The sequence below is a fragment of the Ciconia boyciana genome, chromosome 5, assembly GCF_034638445.1.
Source record: "Ciconia boyciana chromosome 5, ASM3463844v1, whole genome shotgun sequence".
Classification (NCBI taxonomy): domain Eukaryota; kingdom Metazoa; phylum Chordata; class Aves; order Ciconiiformes; family Ciconiidae; genus Ciconia; species Ciconia boyciana.
The window spans coordinates 84689616-84709009 of NC_132938.1; the positions used below are offsets into that span (position 1 = coordinate 84689616).

At 45.9% G+C, this 19394-nt stretch overlaps 1 long non-coding RNA gene across 2 annotated transcripts in view; it reads left to right on the forward strand.

Annotated features, from left to right (window-relative positions):
* The first annotated feature begins 4453 nt into the window (after positions 1-4453).
* LOC140652328 (uncharacterized) overlaps positions 4454-19394 on the forward strand; it is a 31309-nt gene continuing 16368 nt past the window's right edge. Inside the window, exons 1-2 of one of the 2 annotated variants that reach the window (XR_012042735.1) lie at positions 15742-15932; positions 16505-16565. This is a non-coding gene — a long non-coding RNA (uncharacterized lncRNA). Of the gene's footprint in view, positions 4668-15741; positions 15933-16504; positions 16566-19394 lie in introns of those variants that run through there. The other variant, XR_012042736.1, reaches the window with a different exon arrangement.

The window sequence follows — 19394 nt, forward strand, 5'->3', positions numbered from 1 at the left end:
GTGTTTGTGTGTGTGTTTGTATTTCTAGCTATTAGGTGCTATCTTATATTTTTATTATGATAATCTCTTGAAGCCCCATTTGGGATCGTTATCCTCTCTCGGCTGCACGGTCTCTCTAGCATGTATTCACAGTCCTGCTCCAGGGTCTCTGGCAAATTGGAGCCCTGTGGTACTGTGAAAGCTCAGAGGGTCCGTCTGCAGGGAAATTATTGTAGGGTCAGATGTCGTGCCTGGGGTGTAACGTGAGCTGGAGACTCAGAAAACAGAGAGATGATCAAAACGATGCTAGAAAGATATGCTCTGCAGCTGTACGCTCCAAGGACTCTGCAGGCCAACTGCCTTAACATCGGAGGTCAGGATAAACAGGGATGTCCGGCTCCTTAAGGGAAAAAAAAGGTGCAGCAATTTTTGTCAACACCTGTATCAGTCCAGCCCTGTTCAGGCTTCCAGAGACTTAACACGCCATCCCGAGTTGGAGCAAACTGATGCGGCTGTCCTGGTCCGCTTGGGCTTGTGTGGAGACGTGACTTGGGAAGGATGCTTCGATAAGCAAGTCTTTCTCCCCCAAAAAATAATTGCACCATTCTTGTCCCAAATCAAGTCCAACAGCTGCTATTTATTTATTTAACATAATTTTCCAACAAACTGTAGCATGAGAAGTATGTGGGGATCCGACTCGGACTACTCCGTCTCGCTTACACCAACCTGAAATACTTCAGTGCACGTCAGATCAATATTAAGCCAGATTTTCCCACAGCAGCACATTGCTTTATGAGTGTTGCTTGCCTCCTTGTTATCCTCTCTGCACCAAGCCACATGACCACATCAGTCAAAGTACCCAAAATCATGTGTTCCCATGCTGTACCTCGCAGAGGGAGTCGGCAGTGCTCAGTGGGGGACGTTGCCCTCAAGGGTGTATTACGGCTGATGGAGTTCAAAGAGGCGGGTGAGGACGTGATCTGTTACTCAAGTAAAACAGAGTCCAGCAGGGAAATCCAGTGGCGTATTTTGCTCTGTTGGTTGAAACTTCAGAAGGGAAAAAAATCTGTTTGCTTTTCCTGGACTAATCGGCTCGTGTTTTCCTTTGAAAAATGGAAACTTGGGAATCTGCAGAAACTGCATTTGCAATAGCGACTGCAAGAAGTTCAGGATTTGAAATGTGTAAGTGCTAAGAATTTTTGAACAAAGGGTGATAAGGGAAACGGAGAGAAGCCGAACTTTACAGACCTCTTACCTTGGTGTCAGTGTGCAGTCTGACCTAGTGACGCTAATGTTTCAGTCATTTGTAATGACTGCAAGTCCAGCGGGGTTTGGTATTTGATTTGGGCTCTCCCCATTTGTTCAGAAGCAGGGAGCGAGGCCAGCTGCGCCGAGGCCGCCGTGGCAGGGCGCGATACACGCCTGCCCGTTTTCCTGCTCCTTGCCCTCCGCTGGCTGGCAGACGGGGGCTCACCCGCATAGGACGTGGCGGAGGCGCACAGCGTCCCCGCAGACAGGGCTGTCTTGGCCCTGCAGCTGCGCGAGGAGATCAGAGGGACTCGGATAAAGATCACAGATGTAGCTGGCTTCATTAACTTCGTTAGGCTTCTTCCAAAGACTGCCGGGTCTCTTTGGCTGTGTGTCTTTAGGCTGCACCATCGTCTGGGAGTGAAAAATCCAAGCATCCTCTCTCCTGGGACTTGGGAGGAGTGCTTCTTGTTCGTGCTCGTGATTTTCTGTGCACAAAACTCTTCTGGAGGAGAGGAGAGGAAATGAGACTGCCAAGCCCAGTGGCTGGCACAGGGATTGTTACTCAGGGCAGCAGGTTTCCTTTCAGCTTCCTTGTCTGCTGCCTCAATTTCCCCATCTGTAAAATAAGATTAATAATCTTTGTCCTGTAAGCTCCTTCCTGGAAGAGGAAGAGGATGAGAGTGAAGAGAGGCGTAGGTGTTGGAGCAACACGCCTGGTGTTCCTAATGCCTGTGTGCCAAGGAGGCTGTTACTCACAGAGGCTGTACTGAGAAATAGGAGCAGATCACCTGTGCTTCCAAGTGTTGGTTTCTGATCCGTAGCTGCATTTCTTACCCTTAGAGCTGCCCTTTTTGCTCTCTTGCACTGGAAAGACTGTCTTCCCCTCTGTAAACACGTGTAAGTCCTTGCACAGAGGCAGACGGTCCACATCAGCATTCCTCACTTCGTGCTCTTTCTTTTGCTAAACCTTAATATTTCTTTACCTTCATCCTCTCGAGCACTCAGGACTTTTCCCATCTGGGCACTGTGAGCTGTTGATGTAAACAGTCCCTTTATTCTGGCATGCCTTTGCTTAAGCCATCAGAATAAAAGCTTACATGGGTGACATGAAAAGAGGAATGCAACACCTAGGCCAACAAAGGAGGCTTGGAGGAGGACAAATGGCCCGGCTTGCTTTAATTCTGAATGCACACAGGCTGATCTGTGTTAGGGCAGCGTTACTTGGTACTGGGAATCGAATTTTGTTTGCATTCTCTTTGGCAGGTGGAGGACATGCACACCTAAGGCAAGCCTCGGGAAGCCGTATTTTAATCAAAGGGCTTTGGCTCAGGCCTGATTGCAGCATGTGGCAGGGGCTTAGAGCAGGAAAGGCCAAGGCCAACTGCACTGTGCACAGCCCCAAGATTTGCCTGTACTTGTACCTGGGCAGAAGTTCCTGCTAGCGTGAGCAGCAGGGAGGTGATTAGCGATACCAGCCTTTGTGGCTAGAGTTGAGTAGAACAAAAACCCAGGGTCTTCATGTGGAATATATGCAGAAGGGGACATTTTCCTTAGTTCAGGAGCTTGGAGCTAGGAATGCGCTTTTAAATCAACCTCTTGATAAATGGACCGTTCAGCAACTTCAGCTGTAGAAGCTTGGTCCACAACTCTGAAACCGTGGCAAAAATCTTAGAAATTTGCTTGTGTAATGATTAAAGGAATGGACAGACTGATGGCCATCTGCTCATGCGTATTCCCTTCTTGAAGTCACGATTCTCTGTTCGTGACAACCATTTCCATAGCAATGCATAAGTGAGAGTTAATAGATTCACGTTAAAAGGGAAGAGTATGAACACGCAGGGTTTCTTTAAAAACAAATCCTGGGAAACAAGCCCTCTGAGCAACCACCAGTAGAAAAGAAATGCAGAAGGGTGGTTTCCCATTCAGGAGGTGGAATCATAGCTTAGGAGCAAACTTTTTCAGATATATTCAGGCTTTCGTGGGTCTGCCGAGCCAGATCATTAAAGTTACTCCCTACCAAGATACTTGTTTTGCAGTGCTCATGATGTAGATGTTTCCTGCACGTGAGTTGGGCAAATTTTGAGAAAAAAATCTCATTTTGGGTGGGTTTTTTTTTAGTTGGAGTTTCACTGACGGAACAATTTCTGGGTGAGACTGCCATGGGACTCCTCCTCACTTAGCTGTTCATACGGTGCCTAGGTATGAGACAAGGGAAGACCCACTTGCTGCTTGTGACAAGAGTTTCATTGTGTTATTTACTGATGGCCAGACACAGGAACTCTTCTGTTGTTTAATTCTAAAACTTGTGTCACTGTTTCCTCTTTGTCCATAATCTCCTTTATCAGCCTTCACAATGCAGGTATTAACAGATCCTGTATCACTAAGAGGAATAGTTATTAAAATCAATCATGGAATTATTATAGCCCCAACAACATGAATTATACTTGTGCATGGAACACCAATGTAATATTTGCATACAAATGAATTTGCGTTGTTTATATTGTGTTGCTATTTACTGTGAGCGATGATAATTGCTGGGCTGGGCAGAAGCTGTATGGGTCATTTTCAGCTTAGATTCTGGAGGAGGTGAGCCTGCACGAGTACATTATCTGTCTCATCATTTGTCAGTCTCCTCTTAATAACTTTTGAAGGCATTGACTAATTTCATCTACATTTGATGCAGGGGTAGCGGGTTTTGTGGTGGGGAGATTAAGGGACAAAGGACAGAGGTACCCAGTGAACTAGGACTCATTAATTCCACTGCTCAAAGAACAGCTTGTTTGGAATTAACCTCAGGAAATGCTCTTTCAATGGGCCCAAACCTTCCTGCAATTATGTGGTGATTGTGACAATGTTTTACTTAAATCATGGGAATCATTCTGTTTCAGCTTGCTGGTCAGGGATGTTTGCATTTACCTTCCAAAACAGGTTTTCACTTACATGCTTGTTAAGTTTTGAAGAGCCAAATCTGATCAAAATTCCTGAGCTGATTCAGAGGGGAGGCACTTTCTTGTAAGTGTTATGTTCAGAGGGATTAGAGGGGGGAGATCAGGAAGAACTACTAGCCTGTTCTTTAGAATAGTGCAGCCATACATGAACATGATTTGGTCTTTAGAAACTGCTGATCCAAAGTGCTGTTAGTAGTTAGACAGAACTTGTATAGGCCCCGTCCCTCAAGATTAAATCAGATATTCCTCTTTTTCAGTTTGGAAGATGCCGGTATTCACAAAGCCATGCTGCAAACCTGTTGCCTGAAATGGCTGTCACGACTGAGAAAGAGGGGACGGAGCGGTTGAGTTACGGGATGGTGACCTTCACAATCTGCCTTCCCAGCTGAGGAGACTGCGCGTAACCATGCCTTTAGTAAGGTCCACGCCTGCGTAGAGTAGCTGTGACCACTGCATGGACAGACCAGCTGAAGTGAGATGCCTTTGAATGTGAGTAGAATAGCCAGGATATTGCGTTTCACGTAGAATAAGAGACTATTGTTATCGGGTAAGGCTTGCCGGTAGTTTGCAGCTTGTCCAAGGAGGTTCAGATCACGTTGCAGAGCAGTTTCTCATCTCAAGACGATGAAGTCGTTCATGACTGTTACCATGACAGTAGGCCATCAGGTCTCTAGGCTTTTTCCCTTTCTGCAACACTACAGATTGCCAAATAAATATGCAATACAGTTACAGTCATGAAGTGGAAACTAAAGAGAAGTAATGTGAAGTACTTGCTTTTGAATGCCAGCGTCACATGTTTGGAGTAATTTCATGAAGTTTTTATGTGAAGCCCAATTACTTGTTGTCATTGCACAAACATCAGGTCTGTATCAGCAGAGATGGCAGGAGCAGTCCACTCTGGAAAGAGCGCTGCTCGCAAAGTGACAAAAGGTTGCCGCATCCTCCCATAAGAACAACAGACTCATTTATACTCAGATGCTGCTTGTGCACAACCACTCCTCTGCCCTATCTCAAGGCCAGAGTGAAGTAAAACTTTACTTGTGATCCCAGTGTGGATGAGGAGGATCTAGGTGGTCATAGCTTGCAAGCTTGTAGCCTTTTATTTCTCACGTAAGTCAGCGTAGTCTCTTTTCCTCCTATTAGATATGGAAACTATCGTTCTACTGTAGGATCCTTTCTTTATCTCTCTGTGTCTGTGGATAAGGCAGATAAATGAGATATAGTTTTGTCCACAATAACTTTAGTAAAAAAGATAACACCTGTAACAAAAAAATACTTTTTTCAAGAAAACTTCTAGGCGTACACCTGACATAGGGCTGAATGAGTTTGTTAGAAGACTCATTGTAGTTCCACTGAATAGTTCAAAGTTGCTTTTGTGCTTTCAGATTCAAAACATAAACTCACTTGACACTTCTTCTGGATTGCTGAATGTCTTTGTCTGAATTTCCAGTATAACCAGAAGTGTTCCTAGATGGAAATAGTAGGACACCAGCAAAGATTAAAAACAAGGCCAAATTACATTAGGAGAAGAAAGCAAAAGAGGGGAAAACAATAATTGAAAAAAAAAGTGATTTTCTTTACATAAAAATATTTCAATTAAGGGCTTTTCCCCAGCACTTAGAAGATGTGAGGCAGAAAGAGGGAAGATGCATTTTAAAGGTAGAAATCATGTAAAACAGCTATTATTTATTATCTTGCTGCTGCTGCTGCTATTTTTGTAGGTTTCTCAAAGATGAGATTTGAATGAGGAAATGTAACAAAATTAAACGCTCCCAGAACTGAGCCTTTGCCTTGTACTTCTCGCTGAATATCATCAGCCTAATTCCAAGCAGCGTGAAGTCTGTTATTTGACTTCACCTTGAAGGCAAATTTTTATGCCAAATTTGAAATAAAAGGCTGCCATTTATATTTCCTACTTTTCATCAGAAACAGGGAATTTGCAAATTAAACAGAACTTCCTGTTTCCAACCTTTCAGCAAGTGCATGTTTCGGTTTGTGTTCCTCTGCCATTACAGAAGGGGGGGGGGGGGGGGGAAGAAGATGCACTTGAAAAAGGATGGATGCTTGCCTTCATATTATGTCTGCAAGAATAAGTATCAAACATGTCTGGACACGACATGATCTTAGTAAGGGCTTTGATTCACAAGTGGGAACACTTTGTATTGAGACAGCTGTTGTTATTCCTGCCCGAGCTCTCTGCTCCAGCCCTCAGAGGATACCGCCTCCGCTGCAGGGGTGTCTCGGTTGGTCATGAAGCAGCTGAACTGCCACAGTTTATAACCAAACAAGTTAAAGTAAAGCCACGCTGGTTTCACCTACCTTACAATGTGACCAGATGCACAAGAACTTCATTAGTGTCAGATCTTCAGCTCATGAATATCCCCCTAAGACATCAAATAGACACAGCTATTCCAGTTATACCAGGTGAGTATCTGGCTTGTGCTGGGTGGCCCACCTGTGAGAAGCAGCTTTAGGAACCGTGCGGAAATTAGTTGGTGTAACTCGTAATAGAAGATGAGATTGCAAAAGAGTCACTGTTCTCGGTTCTCTGCTCCTTCTCCACTCTTGAAGGGACACCATTGTGCTAGGCCTTTATTTTAGAGATGGGTTACCAGCTGAAGTTCTCTTGGGAAAAGGCAAAGTGCTTGGACACTCAAGATTTAAGCCTAGCTGCCTGGTTTTTGGAGTGCACAGAGACAGAAATATGAAACATATAATGGAGGGGACAAGTCTTGCAGCAGAAAAGCAGCACCAAACACGACCAGGCCTTGCGTTCATCACAGCTACTGGAAGTGGTGGGGGTCGGTCTACAGAGAGTGTCTTGCAGCAGCTAGGGATCAGCAGTGGCGCTTGGTGCTTGTCTTTCCGGAGGAGCCATAGGTGACATGCTGCCTCTTGGTTATATCTACTGTTGTCGTCATCTTTTGACACAATCCTAAACTGCAGAATTTCTGAGGTGAAGTGGCCAAGCTCTCTGGTGTACCTGCCTAGCACTAGCCTTTGTGGCACGTGAAGTATCGCCACATGGTGGATCATGCCACAGCACGTCCCGTGGCGCTCCCGTCCTCCGCATAGCACTAGAGCAGGCACGGCAGAGGCCGCCAGGCCTAGGACGCCCGCCGCTGCTCCGTGCCCTTTCCAAACTGCGCTGTAGTGCCTGCGCTGCCCAGCCAGCGCCGGGAGAGAACTTCCCTGTCAGGCTGTGCGTTTTGGTGCAGCGATCAGCAGTAATATGGCTAATAGGCTGGTGTTTTAATGGCTGTAATTAGGCTTCAAAGTAACCATTATGATGAAAGGGGGAAATCTCACATTCCTCTCCACACTATCATTTCAAGGTGTCTGGCAGCATCCCAGAAAGACAAAACTGCATCCCTTGATACCAGCAGAGCTACCTGTTTGCAAGGAATGTCTCACCTTTGGTTTATAAAGACCTTTTTTTCCAGGGAAAAAAAGGATCCATGCACTTTTGAATTAAGTATTCTGTTCTCTCCATTCCTGTGGGTTGTTATCTACCCAGCATGTAAGCATTTTGCAAATATTTGACTGGAAATGACAAGAGATAAGGACAGGTGATAATCTGCTAGTGCTGCAGCAGGCATGCCCCTACCAAGCTGCACGGTAACTGCAAGGATATTTTTCAGCTTATCATATCCTAGAATGAGTATGGTCTTTACTGAGAGCCTGCCTCTTGTATTTACTCATTTATCCACTGCAAATTTCATTTGAATATCTGAAATGCTGACATTTATTTATTGCACTAGTCCTCTTTGTCCCCCACTCCGTGTTTCAGACAAACTGGGTTGCGTAGCAAGGAGGAATGATAAGGGTGATGCTGCTACTGTTAAATGCTGGTACTGGCTTAGCACTGGCTTATTCTGGAAAAGGACCTCTTTCTGAGCCTCTCCCGTTTGGGAGGAGAGCAGGCCGGGGAATCTCCTCTCAAGTGCAGTCCTCTGTGCTGTGCTGTTTGTTCCAACTCTGTTTTGAAGGATATTAGCAGTTTCCATCCTCCTCCTAATTCCACTGCCATAAAACATCCTTCTTACTCATGAAGCAGAATACCTAGATCCACCTTCTTGCCTCCTGGCTAATTACTGTCATTATCTGGCTAGACAAACTTGTCATGAGATTAGAATCTCCTCACAAAACAGGGTCATCTCAGGAAGTTCTTGCTATCCGGTTTTGTGTAAATCAGTCACCTCTGTAGCTAAAAGGCAGCTCAGATTCTTGAGAATTCACACGCTCCCAGGAGGGGAGCAGAAGAGCATTTCCACATCGGAGCTGCTTCTAAAGGCACTGGGCGTTCCCACTGACATCAGTGGGGCAAAGACTACGCCCACTCGCTTGCACCTGCTCAAGGAGTTGTCCTTTACAGATACTGAAAAGTACTAACCGCTTGCATCAATTTCATTGCCTGGATGTATCACTAGTGCAATAAAGTCGTTATATTCTTCTTACTGTATCCTTCACCCCTGTGCTTTTGCAGTTTACCTCAGCGTAACTCTGCGGCAAGCTTAGACGTGCAGGGAGTAAAGGCAGAAGCCACTACCCAGGCTGGTCATTTTTTTGTGTTTTTTAAGGCTTCAGGTAATTCCAGCTTAAGATCCCGAACTAAAAAAAAAATTCAAAACCCCATTTAAAACAGAAGCTTAGCTTTGTGCTTTTGCGCTGTAGGCACTGGGTGGTTCGCCCTTAGCTCTACGGGGCTTTTACACAGTCTCTCTTGGGGCTGGTTGTTTCACTGTGTTGAGAATGTAGGTCTCCTCGTGCTTAGGCAACTGAAGAGTCAAGCACCTCTTACCTAATTCCCTTCCTAAGTAGGTGAGCAGAAGGAATCCTTCCTCCCATAAACCTTTGGTGACACTTCACTTTGCACACTAGCCCACATACAGCCTGCCATGCCAAACAGCAGTATGTCGCTAATGCACTAAATAACTGTATTGCGTTTTAACAGGCCTGTGGCATCAAGGAAATTTATATTACCCTACGAATGCTCCAAAAGAGAAGTGCGTGCAGTTGAAGGCTACTGTAACCATAGCTACAGCTAAACAGAACACTCCCTCAGCTATTGTAGCGACCTAACTTATGGATGGTTCTGGCTGTCCTGTACATCTGCGATGCTTCAGTGACTCTGCTTGGGCTCAGAGACCTGCCTTAAAAAGATGAGTGTCTTCCCAGCTGTCTGCTCAACGTTGTCTCTGTGCAAGAGTGGATCATCCAGAACACAAATTCTGGAGGCAGAAAGTTTCCTCATTAGTTTACCTGGGAACAGACAGCCACAGAGAAATGGGCTCTCCTGGAGAAGCCTGGTGAGGTTGAACAGAGACAAAAGTGACTGGGAACAAGAGATCTGAAAGAGAGCATGGTAATAGTGACTGCGGGGTGAAAGAGCGAAGGAAAGATGTGCTGTGAGAGCTGGAAACCCTGCAGCCAGGCTTGAGAGAAGGGGGCATCAGTCCCCAGGGTCTGGAGTATAATGAGACCATCCAGACCTATTGGATGCCAATTTTGCATTTTGTTAATTGACTTTCACCTCCCTATGACCTAGTTTCCAGATCAGTAAAGCGAGGATAACAGGCATCTCCTTTGCAGAGTGCGTTGAGATCTCCTGATGGAAAAACGCTAGATTAAAACATGGGTGGTTTTTATACACCCCTGTGCCAGATCCTGGAAGCAGCTTCTCATTCTCTAAGGAGAGAGACACAACTGTAGTGGAAGAAGGGTGCTATGAGCCAGCATTTGGTGTAAGTTCTCTCATTTTGCATGTGAGCGTATCTCTAGGCCCTGCCGCAATCCACTATTCAAATTGTACCTTGCAGACCAGACCAATTACATTCTCCTTGAGCTTTTCTATGCCCTTCATCCCTCTGATACCTATGTATTTCGCAAGTCTCTTGTTGAAAAACCCAGAGACGTTGGACCCCGTTGTACAGACTGAACTGAGGCTGGTAAACACTAAGCTTAAAGAAAGCAAGTTCTTTCCTTTCGGTGACAGAGTTTCCTGCATTTCTGCAGGACCAGTGCAAGGCAATGCAGATGAGCATTCAGCAAAGGGGTGCGTGCACACATACTTAGTGAGCAACCCTGAAAAATTCCGGTTCGTTACTTTGCTCAGCAGGGGCAGGATAGTTGCCAAGTCCTCAGGGCAGCAATTGGCTGCCCTGATCCTTTCTCTTCCTACAGTTCCCTGCTTCACTTACACATTATTGTCCAAATTCAGCAGATGTTGAAGTTGGGATGCTACAGACAATAGTCTTCTCCTCTGATTCATCCTTAGAGCAGGCCCTGTCCTGTGTAGGAAAGGAGGCAAAACTAAAATATTACCTGTGTGTGTAATGAGGCTGTTCATAATGCATACACACAAGACAGCCAAATGAGGGTTGTACAGACATGCTATTTCCAAAGGTACCCAAATAAATGAAGCTTCCTACTTCCTTTATAATGGCCCTATTTGGACAGATTTGTGACCTAACCAGCTCTGGGGTGAATCCTACTGCTTGGCAGTCTGTACAGCTCGGGAGTGAGTATGGTGGATGAGGGTGATTGTCTCGGACCGCTGAGCCATTCCTCAAGTAGTCACACTTCAGCACCTTTGTATAGCGGTGCTGTGACTTGTCCCAGAGGGAAAGGAGAGGGTCAGAACTGAAAAAGCCGTGGACACGAGTCAAAAGGTCTGTCAGCTCAGCTTGGCTGATCGTGGCAGAGGCTTCTTCCAAACCACTGGTTCTTAAATCTAGTTTGTGTAGCAGTAAATCATAGCAGCTGTAGCAGAGGATCTTCCTCTGGGTTCTGCGCTACAACTGAGCCCGCTTTGCTGTACAGTGCAGGCTGCTCCTAGAGTTCAGTCTTGGACCTCAGCATCCCAAACAATTGAAAGACCGCTGGCCCACTTCGATGCTACAAAGGTAGATGTGCTTTGCCTTTGGAGCGTGAGGAGTTAGGCCAAAACAGGAGAGCTACAAGAGAACATGAAAAAAATGCAGTTACCCCACGTGTATGTTCCTGTGATAACTAAGGTTGTCAGGGACGTAGGAGATGCAGGTTCCGTCTATCTAAAGACCTTTGCAACCAGTAGTATTGGTGGCTTACACTTCTGCCAGTGTGCTGCTTCTGATGCCTCCAAAGCAGTTAATCTCACTTTTTTCATTCTATTGTAACTGGTCTCCATTGCACTAGCGAGTAAGTATGCTGGTACAGCCGAGAGGGAGCGGCATACTCTAGGGAACAGCTGGTAGCTGCAAGGATTGCCGGGCAGCCTTCAAGAAAATGTTCTTAGTGATGTGCAGACTAAGGCTTGAACTAGCTCTCATTCGCGCTGAGAACATGTTTATCAGCAGGCTGTTAACCCAGAGGGAGCCACTTCTTATTCTCCAGTTGAAGTGCTTCTACTTTGGTTTCATCAGCTCTTTGTAAGATCTGAGAGATGCTCAGGGTCACTCCCTAGGGTAATAGCTGCGCCATGTTCCCTCAAACCAGGGCCACACACATCTGAATTCTTACCCTCAGCTCAACTTCTTGATATTAGTGGAGAGGAACAGTTAGACCAGAAGATGCTACTCTGAGAGTGCCACATTTCTAAAAGGAGCAGGTTGTTCCTGTCTTCTAGTGAGCAAGGACTGTGCTGGCTGTGACGGCAGTCTGGCTCCTGACAGCTCTGTCGGACTGTGGAGTCAGAAAGGTAAATAGACCACTAAACACCTAATGGTGAAGGGCACCTCCATCAGAAAAGTCTGAGGGAGAGAGAAAAAGCCCCAATTTACAGCCCATTGGTCTAGGTGCCAGACTGAGATAAAGCACTGCTTCAAGTCCTGTTCTGCTCGTTTTGGATCTCAAGTGATTCATTTCTCCCAGAGCCATCTCTCAGAGTGATGGAGCTGCTGACCTCCCAGGTCGTGGTCCCCCTTCCTCCATATCACCTCCAGCTCTTCTGTTTGGTGCAACAATACCATCAGGGGAGCGAGGGCTTCAGTGCTGGCTTCTGAGACATGTTGCAACTCTCAGCACTTGTAGGGTGTTGAGGCAGCAAGAGCAGGTATTTCTCTTTGTCCTGACAGGGAGGGAGAGGCCCTCGAACAGTGCGCTGAGAGGGGTAATTGCTGCAGCGTGTTTTCACCTGGGGAATGATTAAGCAAAGATTTGTAATCTTTGCTTAGTCATGAGGGGAGACAGAACCTAGAACTTTAGTCTCCCATCCTCCTTTAGACTTCTGCTAGCAACATCTCTTTTGTCTCCGTTGTAGCTGAAGAGGGTGAGAGAGGTAGGATAAGCGCCTGGTGCATTGGTCAGGCTGTTGGGCCGAAAAGAATGCAGAAAAGCAGGCCAGCTGCCTGCAGAGCAGCATCAGCCTTGCTACCTCCTGCAAGCCACACAAGCCCCCTACTACTAGAGCTTATTCCTCTGGATGGGATAGGAAGAAGGATTTCTTGGTTGCTACTTCTCTTGACTCAGGTACAGCTCTGTGTGAGTTGGTCTTACAAGCTGGAAAAATGGGACAAGGCTAGCTGAAATTTGCTCTTGCAGTCTTTACCCTACAGGCATTCCTCAAGGGCCGGTTTCTCTCTATTGCTTCTGAAGTGCTTTAACGTCCACAAGTTGAAGGGATTTCGCTGTTTGAAACCATTTTAATATGAACCGTTTGTTGTTCAAATGTGCTCCAAGCCAGGATTTCACAAGTTCCAGCCAATGACCCTGTGCAATTATTTGTTAACCATCCATTTGTACCAGAGTGTTGCCCAGAAATCTTTTCTGATGAAGAGCAGGAAGATAAGGCCTGGACCTCGATGCCAGGAAATTGTCTCAAGCCCCAAACCGTTTAGAAACTCTGAGTGAGTTTGTTGCTGCTAATCCAACTTTAACTTTTACTTCAGTCATTTCAAAGCACACATTCCACCATCATGTTCCACAGAAAGTAAGTCTTGGCTGTGTTACAAGTCAGGGAAAGTGGCTCTTTCTCACCAGGGAGCAATTGCTGTGCAGCGTGGCAGGGCTCTGAAACTCTTACGTTTGGGCTGGTGGAAAGCGTCAGAGGGCTGTGTTGAGTTTTGTTCTTACACAGACACACCATCCTGCCACCTGGCGCAAAGGGATCTCGCATCTCTGTCAGTGAGACAGAGCAAGTTAAATTTTGAGCTCTGTCTCAGGACTCTCGAGTCAAACAAGATGCTTCAGAGCTACCTTCTGTATCAGCAACCTCTAACTTGTTCAGCAGTCTCCATATTCTCTGTATTGTATTACTGGCGATGCACAGAGCTCCGTAACCATTTGGGAAGTCTGGCAGAGCATAAACAAAATACATTGACACACATAGCAACCCAAAACCAAGTTACCTGCCAGCTCAACGTGTAGGTTTCGCATTGAAGATGCAGAATAAATTAGACATCAAGCCACTGGTGGTGGACGCACAGCACCCAGATTATCTGTGAAACTTCCTAGATATCCACCATGATCTCATCTGTGACTTGGAAATGAAGAGAACATGAGATCAGTTTGTATTCTGGCATTACTTAGCGTATGCTTGTTTGTGGAAAATTGTCTATGGCCTTCTGATGAAAACGAAGTGGTTTCTTGCGTCTGCAGACCTGAGCGCTCACATTCTGTGGAGAAATGAATAATTTTAGGGTTTGCTGGTTTGTTTGATTGTTCATTAAATGCAAAGTAAAAGCTCTCTCTAATCCCCTCCCATCATTCTGGCTAAACAGGCTCACCCTCAGTTCAGAGGCATGAGGTCTTGACAGGAAGGTTGCACCCCTCGGCTGGCTTTCCTTCTCCATTGACTGTTGCGGAGGGATCGCCACCTTTTGCGAGGACCATTTGGATTTATGCTGGGAAGCAGCGCCCCAGCACAGACAGTCTGGTACTGCATCCCCTTCTTTTCCTCCTTCTGGCTTGTGTTAAGGCACCTGCCTCCCAGGAAAAAAACGTATCTGAACGTTTTCTCTTCAGACTGTAGGACCTCCTTGCCACAGTAGAAAACTGTGCTTAGTGCTGCAGGGCTGCAGTCACCCTCAGTTACCCTTAAGGCCACAGCAGAAACCTCTTGCACATGCTCTGAATGTAGACTTGTCTTTCAGCGTCTGAGTGAAACTGCATCGAGTGCATTCTCTCACTGATGAGGCTTGTCCGCTACATCGAGCTATTCAGGCAGAACAGGCAAGTATATTATTAAGGCATTGCAACCGGTCCTTCACAAATCACCTGCATATGATTTGTGGCAGAGAGCTCTTCCCCTCACCCCAATTTCTCTTTCTGCTATGGAAAAGAACAGCATTATTTTCCAACAGTGCCTCGGACAAAACACTTGAGGGTCTTACAAGGTTTTCTTGTTTTCTGGCATGCTACTTCCTTCTCCTGCCTGGAGGATTTAGAGTTTTGCTCTGGGGCAGCCGACCTCCCCGTGCCCTCTCCTCACTCTCTTGTCACTTACTAAAGCCAGTCCCATCTTGGCAAACCCATGGGACAGTGATGGGGAGCGAGGGATAGAGAAGAGTTAATGTCACTGATGTAAAACCGCAGTGTATTTGAGTGTTTGTTGAGCACTTCATAAACTATAAACCACTCTGGGGGGGGTGCTGGAAATAGAGATAAATGAATCTGAGTAACTTCACAGACCAGCATTGTTGGTTTTGGTGGGTCTATGGAAGTCCTCTTCCCCACTGGAAGCCATGTCACCACACAGTAGATACCAGCTCTCCCCTGGGCTGGACACTAGTGTCTTGTGTCCTGGACCATTTTTGGTAATGACCACGTCAGTGCAGAGGCGATGGCCAAATGTTTATTAGTTTATGAGTCCAGGACCAAATGTGTTACGGTGACGTGGTCACATGCCTTCCTAGCGATCAGCAATACTTGAAATCCAAGTTACGGTGACGCACTAAGTTGGAAAATAAGGAAGGATCCACTGAACGAAAACTTGCAACACTCAGGAAACACTTCTGGGGCTGAGCCCATCTTTTGGGGACAATACATTCCCTCTACTTGCTGACAGTGCACGGTTCTGCCAAACTTTCTGGTACCTTGAAATCTACTTTCTGCAGAAAGACATCTCATCACATCCTAACACCTCATTGTTGGCTCTTAACTATTGTGAAACGTAATTGCGCCCTGTGGCTGAAAGGCAAACAAAAGAAACCATCTCTTCAAGCCCAGAAGTAATACTGAAAACTTACGTGTCACAGCAAATGGGATATACGTTGAAGAAAGGGAAAGGGGAAGTCAGGAAAAGAATGAGGAAAAAAAGAAAATAGGAACAATAACATAACATTTGCACCATTATATTCACTAGATTTTGATGATCCCTCTTTGAATTCTTTTAGGTAATTGTTGAACCAGTTTATACTTTTGACTTTCACTTCAGGCTGTGGCAAGGAGTTCCACAGGTAAATGGTGCACAAAAAAAGTGAAGAAGAATGATGGCCCCAGTGAGCCCATTCAGGCAGCAGCCTTGGAGCAAATCGCTGTGTGGAAAAGCTCTTCTATTTCAGAACTGCAATCTAATAACACAATTATTTTTGCCTACTTCTTGTGTTACAGGAAGAAGTGAAAAATCATTCCCTGATCACATTCTCTGCATCACTCTGGAGCTCCAGCATGTTGCCCTTCAGCCGCCTTCTTTTCAAGCAAGAGAGGCCTAATCTGTTTCTTCTCTCCTGCTGCTGAAGCCATTTTATGTCCCTCATCAACAGGGTCACCTTAGACTTTTCTGAAGAAAAAAGAGGGCATGGCAACGTGATGACTAAGACTGCGAGTGGATTCAAGGTGTTACTGCATTATTAAAGTATACCATGGCACAACTGTATTTTCTTAACACCTTCTAACATCCTCTGGGCTTTTTTGGCTCCTGCAGGGCACTGTGTAGGAGGAGGAAGACTCGTGCTGCATCCAGGCTGGACAATTTTAGGAAGGTCTTTGAGTTTTACTGGCACAGTCTGATGAGACTGTAAAGAAAGAATAGGCAAAGCTTTTGGCAGCTTGGAGGACAGCGATGTCTAGGGGTGGAGAGGATTCTGCTCTAGGAAGACATCTGAGTGAAGTTCACGAAGGGAAGGAGGAAAAAACTAAACAAAGCCTCTTTGGTTTGGGCTAAGGTAGTGCTGAACCCAAGAGCTAGAATATTAATTAAAAGCTTGAGTCTACCTCAGGCTCCTCTGGAGGCCTTAAGTAAAGCTGCCATCCCGAATTGTCCTGTCTAGACTACTACTGCCAGAGCACGGCTTGGGCCAAAGAGCACTGTGGGATCTGGGACTGCCGGCACATCTCTGCTTGTTGGATCCGCACTATGGCATGTCCTGGAGGGACCTGACACATACATGTTGTCTCCTTTCCTGCAGCTTTAGGAACATGGGGAAGACGATCCATCTCACACCACTTGATGCGGCTCCCTGCAGGGAGGTCAGTGCAAACATTTTTTCCAAACACTTAAAATACATGAAGCCTGATATTTCTGTTGCTAGAGGATTAGATAAGCTTAAGTAAATTGTCATGACCACCTTTTCTCCCCAGGCCTGCAGTGTCTTTGAGATGCTCTTTTCAGAGCGGTGATGTCCTCTGAAATGGGCAGCCTGAGCAGAGTAGCTGCTGCTGTGCTGCTTTCACTACAAGAGTTGTCATTGCTTCGAATGTGCTGAATTCCTTTTGGCCTAAATCCTGGAGAGCTAAGAGAAAAAGGAGTGGCTCCCTTCCTGTTAAGAGCTTCTTTTCCTTCCCCCACAAAGTTTCTATTGAACTGCCCTCGTGCAAATGCCTCCTGAAAGTCAGTAATTAAAGTCCGTGGTGTTGCATGGGGATAAGGGAAGGCAGTTTCTGATTAGTCTGCATTACAGAATGCACAAAGGGCACAGACACGGTCGAGAGTCTCAAATCGCAAGTTACATTTGCATTTCTCTGTTTGTAAATTAAGTATATTTGATACAGAATTGCTAGGACAACGAGCATGGCACTCTTGCCTGCTGTTATCCAGCACAGTGTAACTAAACCCTTCATACTCAGAAATCACAAAAAACCTTCAAACAAGGAGCCCTCAAAAAACTTTTAAGGTTGGTGTAAACTTGATGAGACACGGTCTTTTAGCCTACATATTTTGAATTGCATTTGCTAATCATCTTTCAGAATTCAGGGGTCAAGCATTTTAGTATCTTTCTGTAACCATGTGGGCTGGAAAGGTAGTTCTTTTTCCTTTCTTTCTTTAAAATCAAAGGTGGGAATCTTGTGTAATTGCAGGAGTGGCAGCTGTAGAAGGGAAGGATTGCTCTGAGATGAGGAGCGCTGTCACCATAGCTGGTGATACTACAGATTATTTTCTGGGAAGTGCTGGTCCAGGCCCCTCCTCAGCCTTCTGGGAAACCCAAATTGTTGATTCCTCTTTCCAGTTTAGTTTCACGCAACTTCTCTTTTCTGGTTGAAGCCTGGGTTTGCCACCCCTGAAACGGATGACAATGTCAACCTGAGATCAGGGGGAGCAGCAATAGGCTGGTAAGCTGGTAAGCAGACATGCCATTATACAGTGCCTCAATCTGCATTCATTAGCTCTGGCTGTCCTCTCTGTCAGCAACGATGTATTTTTTCCTGAGGACCCGGCGTCCCTTTAAGCTGCAACACTTGACATACTTTAAACAAGTGTCATTGCTGTCATTTTGATATGACCCTTCAGCCAAATACCCAGGGCAACCATCACTCTGTCGAGGGCTCCTGCTCTGGAATAAATGAAGCTGTGGCTCCATCTCCATCCCAGGACTTCACCCTCTGGGAAGGACAGCTAAAACTTTCCTAGTCATTCAGATAGCTTTCCTCCTACTCCTTACCCCTCCCCAGCTCCACAATATGAAGAGCCCGTTTTCAGTTCCTCTCTGCAGCAGCTGGATTTATTATAAGCTCAGGGTGGAATGAATTCTGTTGTTATCACACCTGCTCAACACACTCTACGAACGGGCAGACTGAGAAACTCAGAACAAAAAAAAGAGCCTGAGCTAGTTTCTGTTCAGACAGACGGCCAGACCTGCAGTCTTGCAGAACAAAACCTTCTTCCCCGTCCTCTCAGTCAAACCCAAGCTTCCTCACTCAGCTCAAACCTTTTCTTTTGTACAGTCAGAGTGACCTCTCACCTGGGGCTTGCCTGCCCAATTTGTAAGCCCTTTAATAATGATAATCCACTATCCTACTTTACACATCAAAACGCACACAAGCTCCTCCCAAGCAAGAGAACTTGGCAGATGAGCCGTGGGTAAAAAGCACAATCGTTTATACAAATGATGCTGTTCAAGGGTATCATTTGTCTTTCTCCTCAGCAGAAGGAAAAGATTTCTTCCCCTCCAAATCTTACATAAGTAATGTTTATAATTAATCACTGCAGTATTAGGTGTATCCAGCACAAGATCACTCTGCTGTGGATGTACCATGTACTAAGGATGCAGCTGGCAAAGCCTTATCACATCCCAGTGTCTCTCCAAGACCACTTCAGAGACAGCCTGGAGAGAGGGACTAGATCAGGCTTTCCCTTGCTGCAACATTGCGTCTGGGTCTCTGCGCTCTGTCGTAGCCCTTTATAACTGTCCTAGTTTTTGTCCGTCTCTAAAGGTAGCTCGTGCTTTATGTGATTGGGGAGCATCTAACACAAGAAGTCTCTAATATGAGCTGAGCATTAGCTAAGTGTCTGTGGCAAATTCTTTGTGGAGGAAACAAAATAATCACAATGTGTTCCAGCTTCTCTTAGAGACGACAGCTTCTGGTATCATTTTGGAGTGGCCGGTAGGAAATGACAGTGAATCTGTACACACCACAGTCCCTCATAAGCCACAAATAATGTATATTAGAGCTCCTTCGCGTCCTGGGACTGGAAGAGGGGGGTCCGCCCTGATGCAGACAGCGCATGCAGCGGACATGCCATACTCTGCCAAGGGGTGGAAAGGATTGTCACTGCAAATATGTGGGCCGTTCTGCATGGTCCTTCTGCATTACATCGTGCCACTTCAGTTGACACAGCTCGTCATACTTGCCATAGCGAACCTGTTAGCATCTTTTAGATCTATGTAAATTCTGGTGTTGATGAATTCAGCAGCTTCCTCTTGAAAACCTTTATTGGGTGACTTTCACACTGCCCCCACAGAGCCCCGTTCCTTGAAGTCAATGGGAGATATGGGTGTGGTGAAAAGTCAAGATCAGACCTGTAAATCAGATGATAAAGAGAAGTGAAGCAGTAGGAAATGCTCTTGGGGAACAACATAT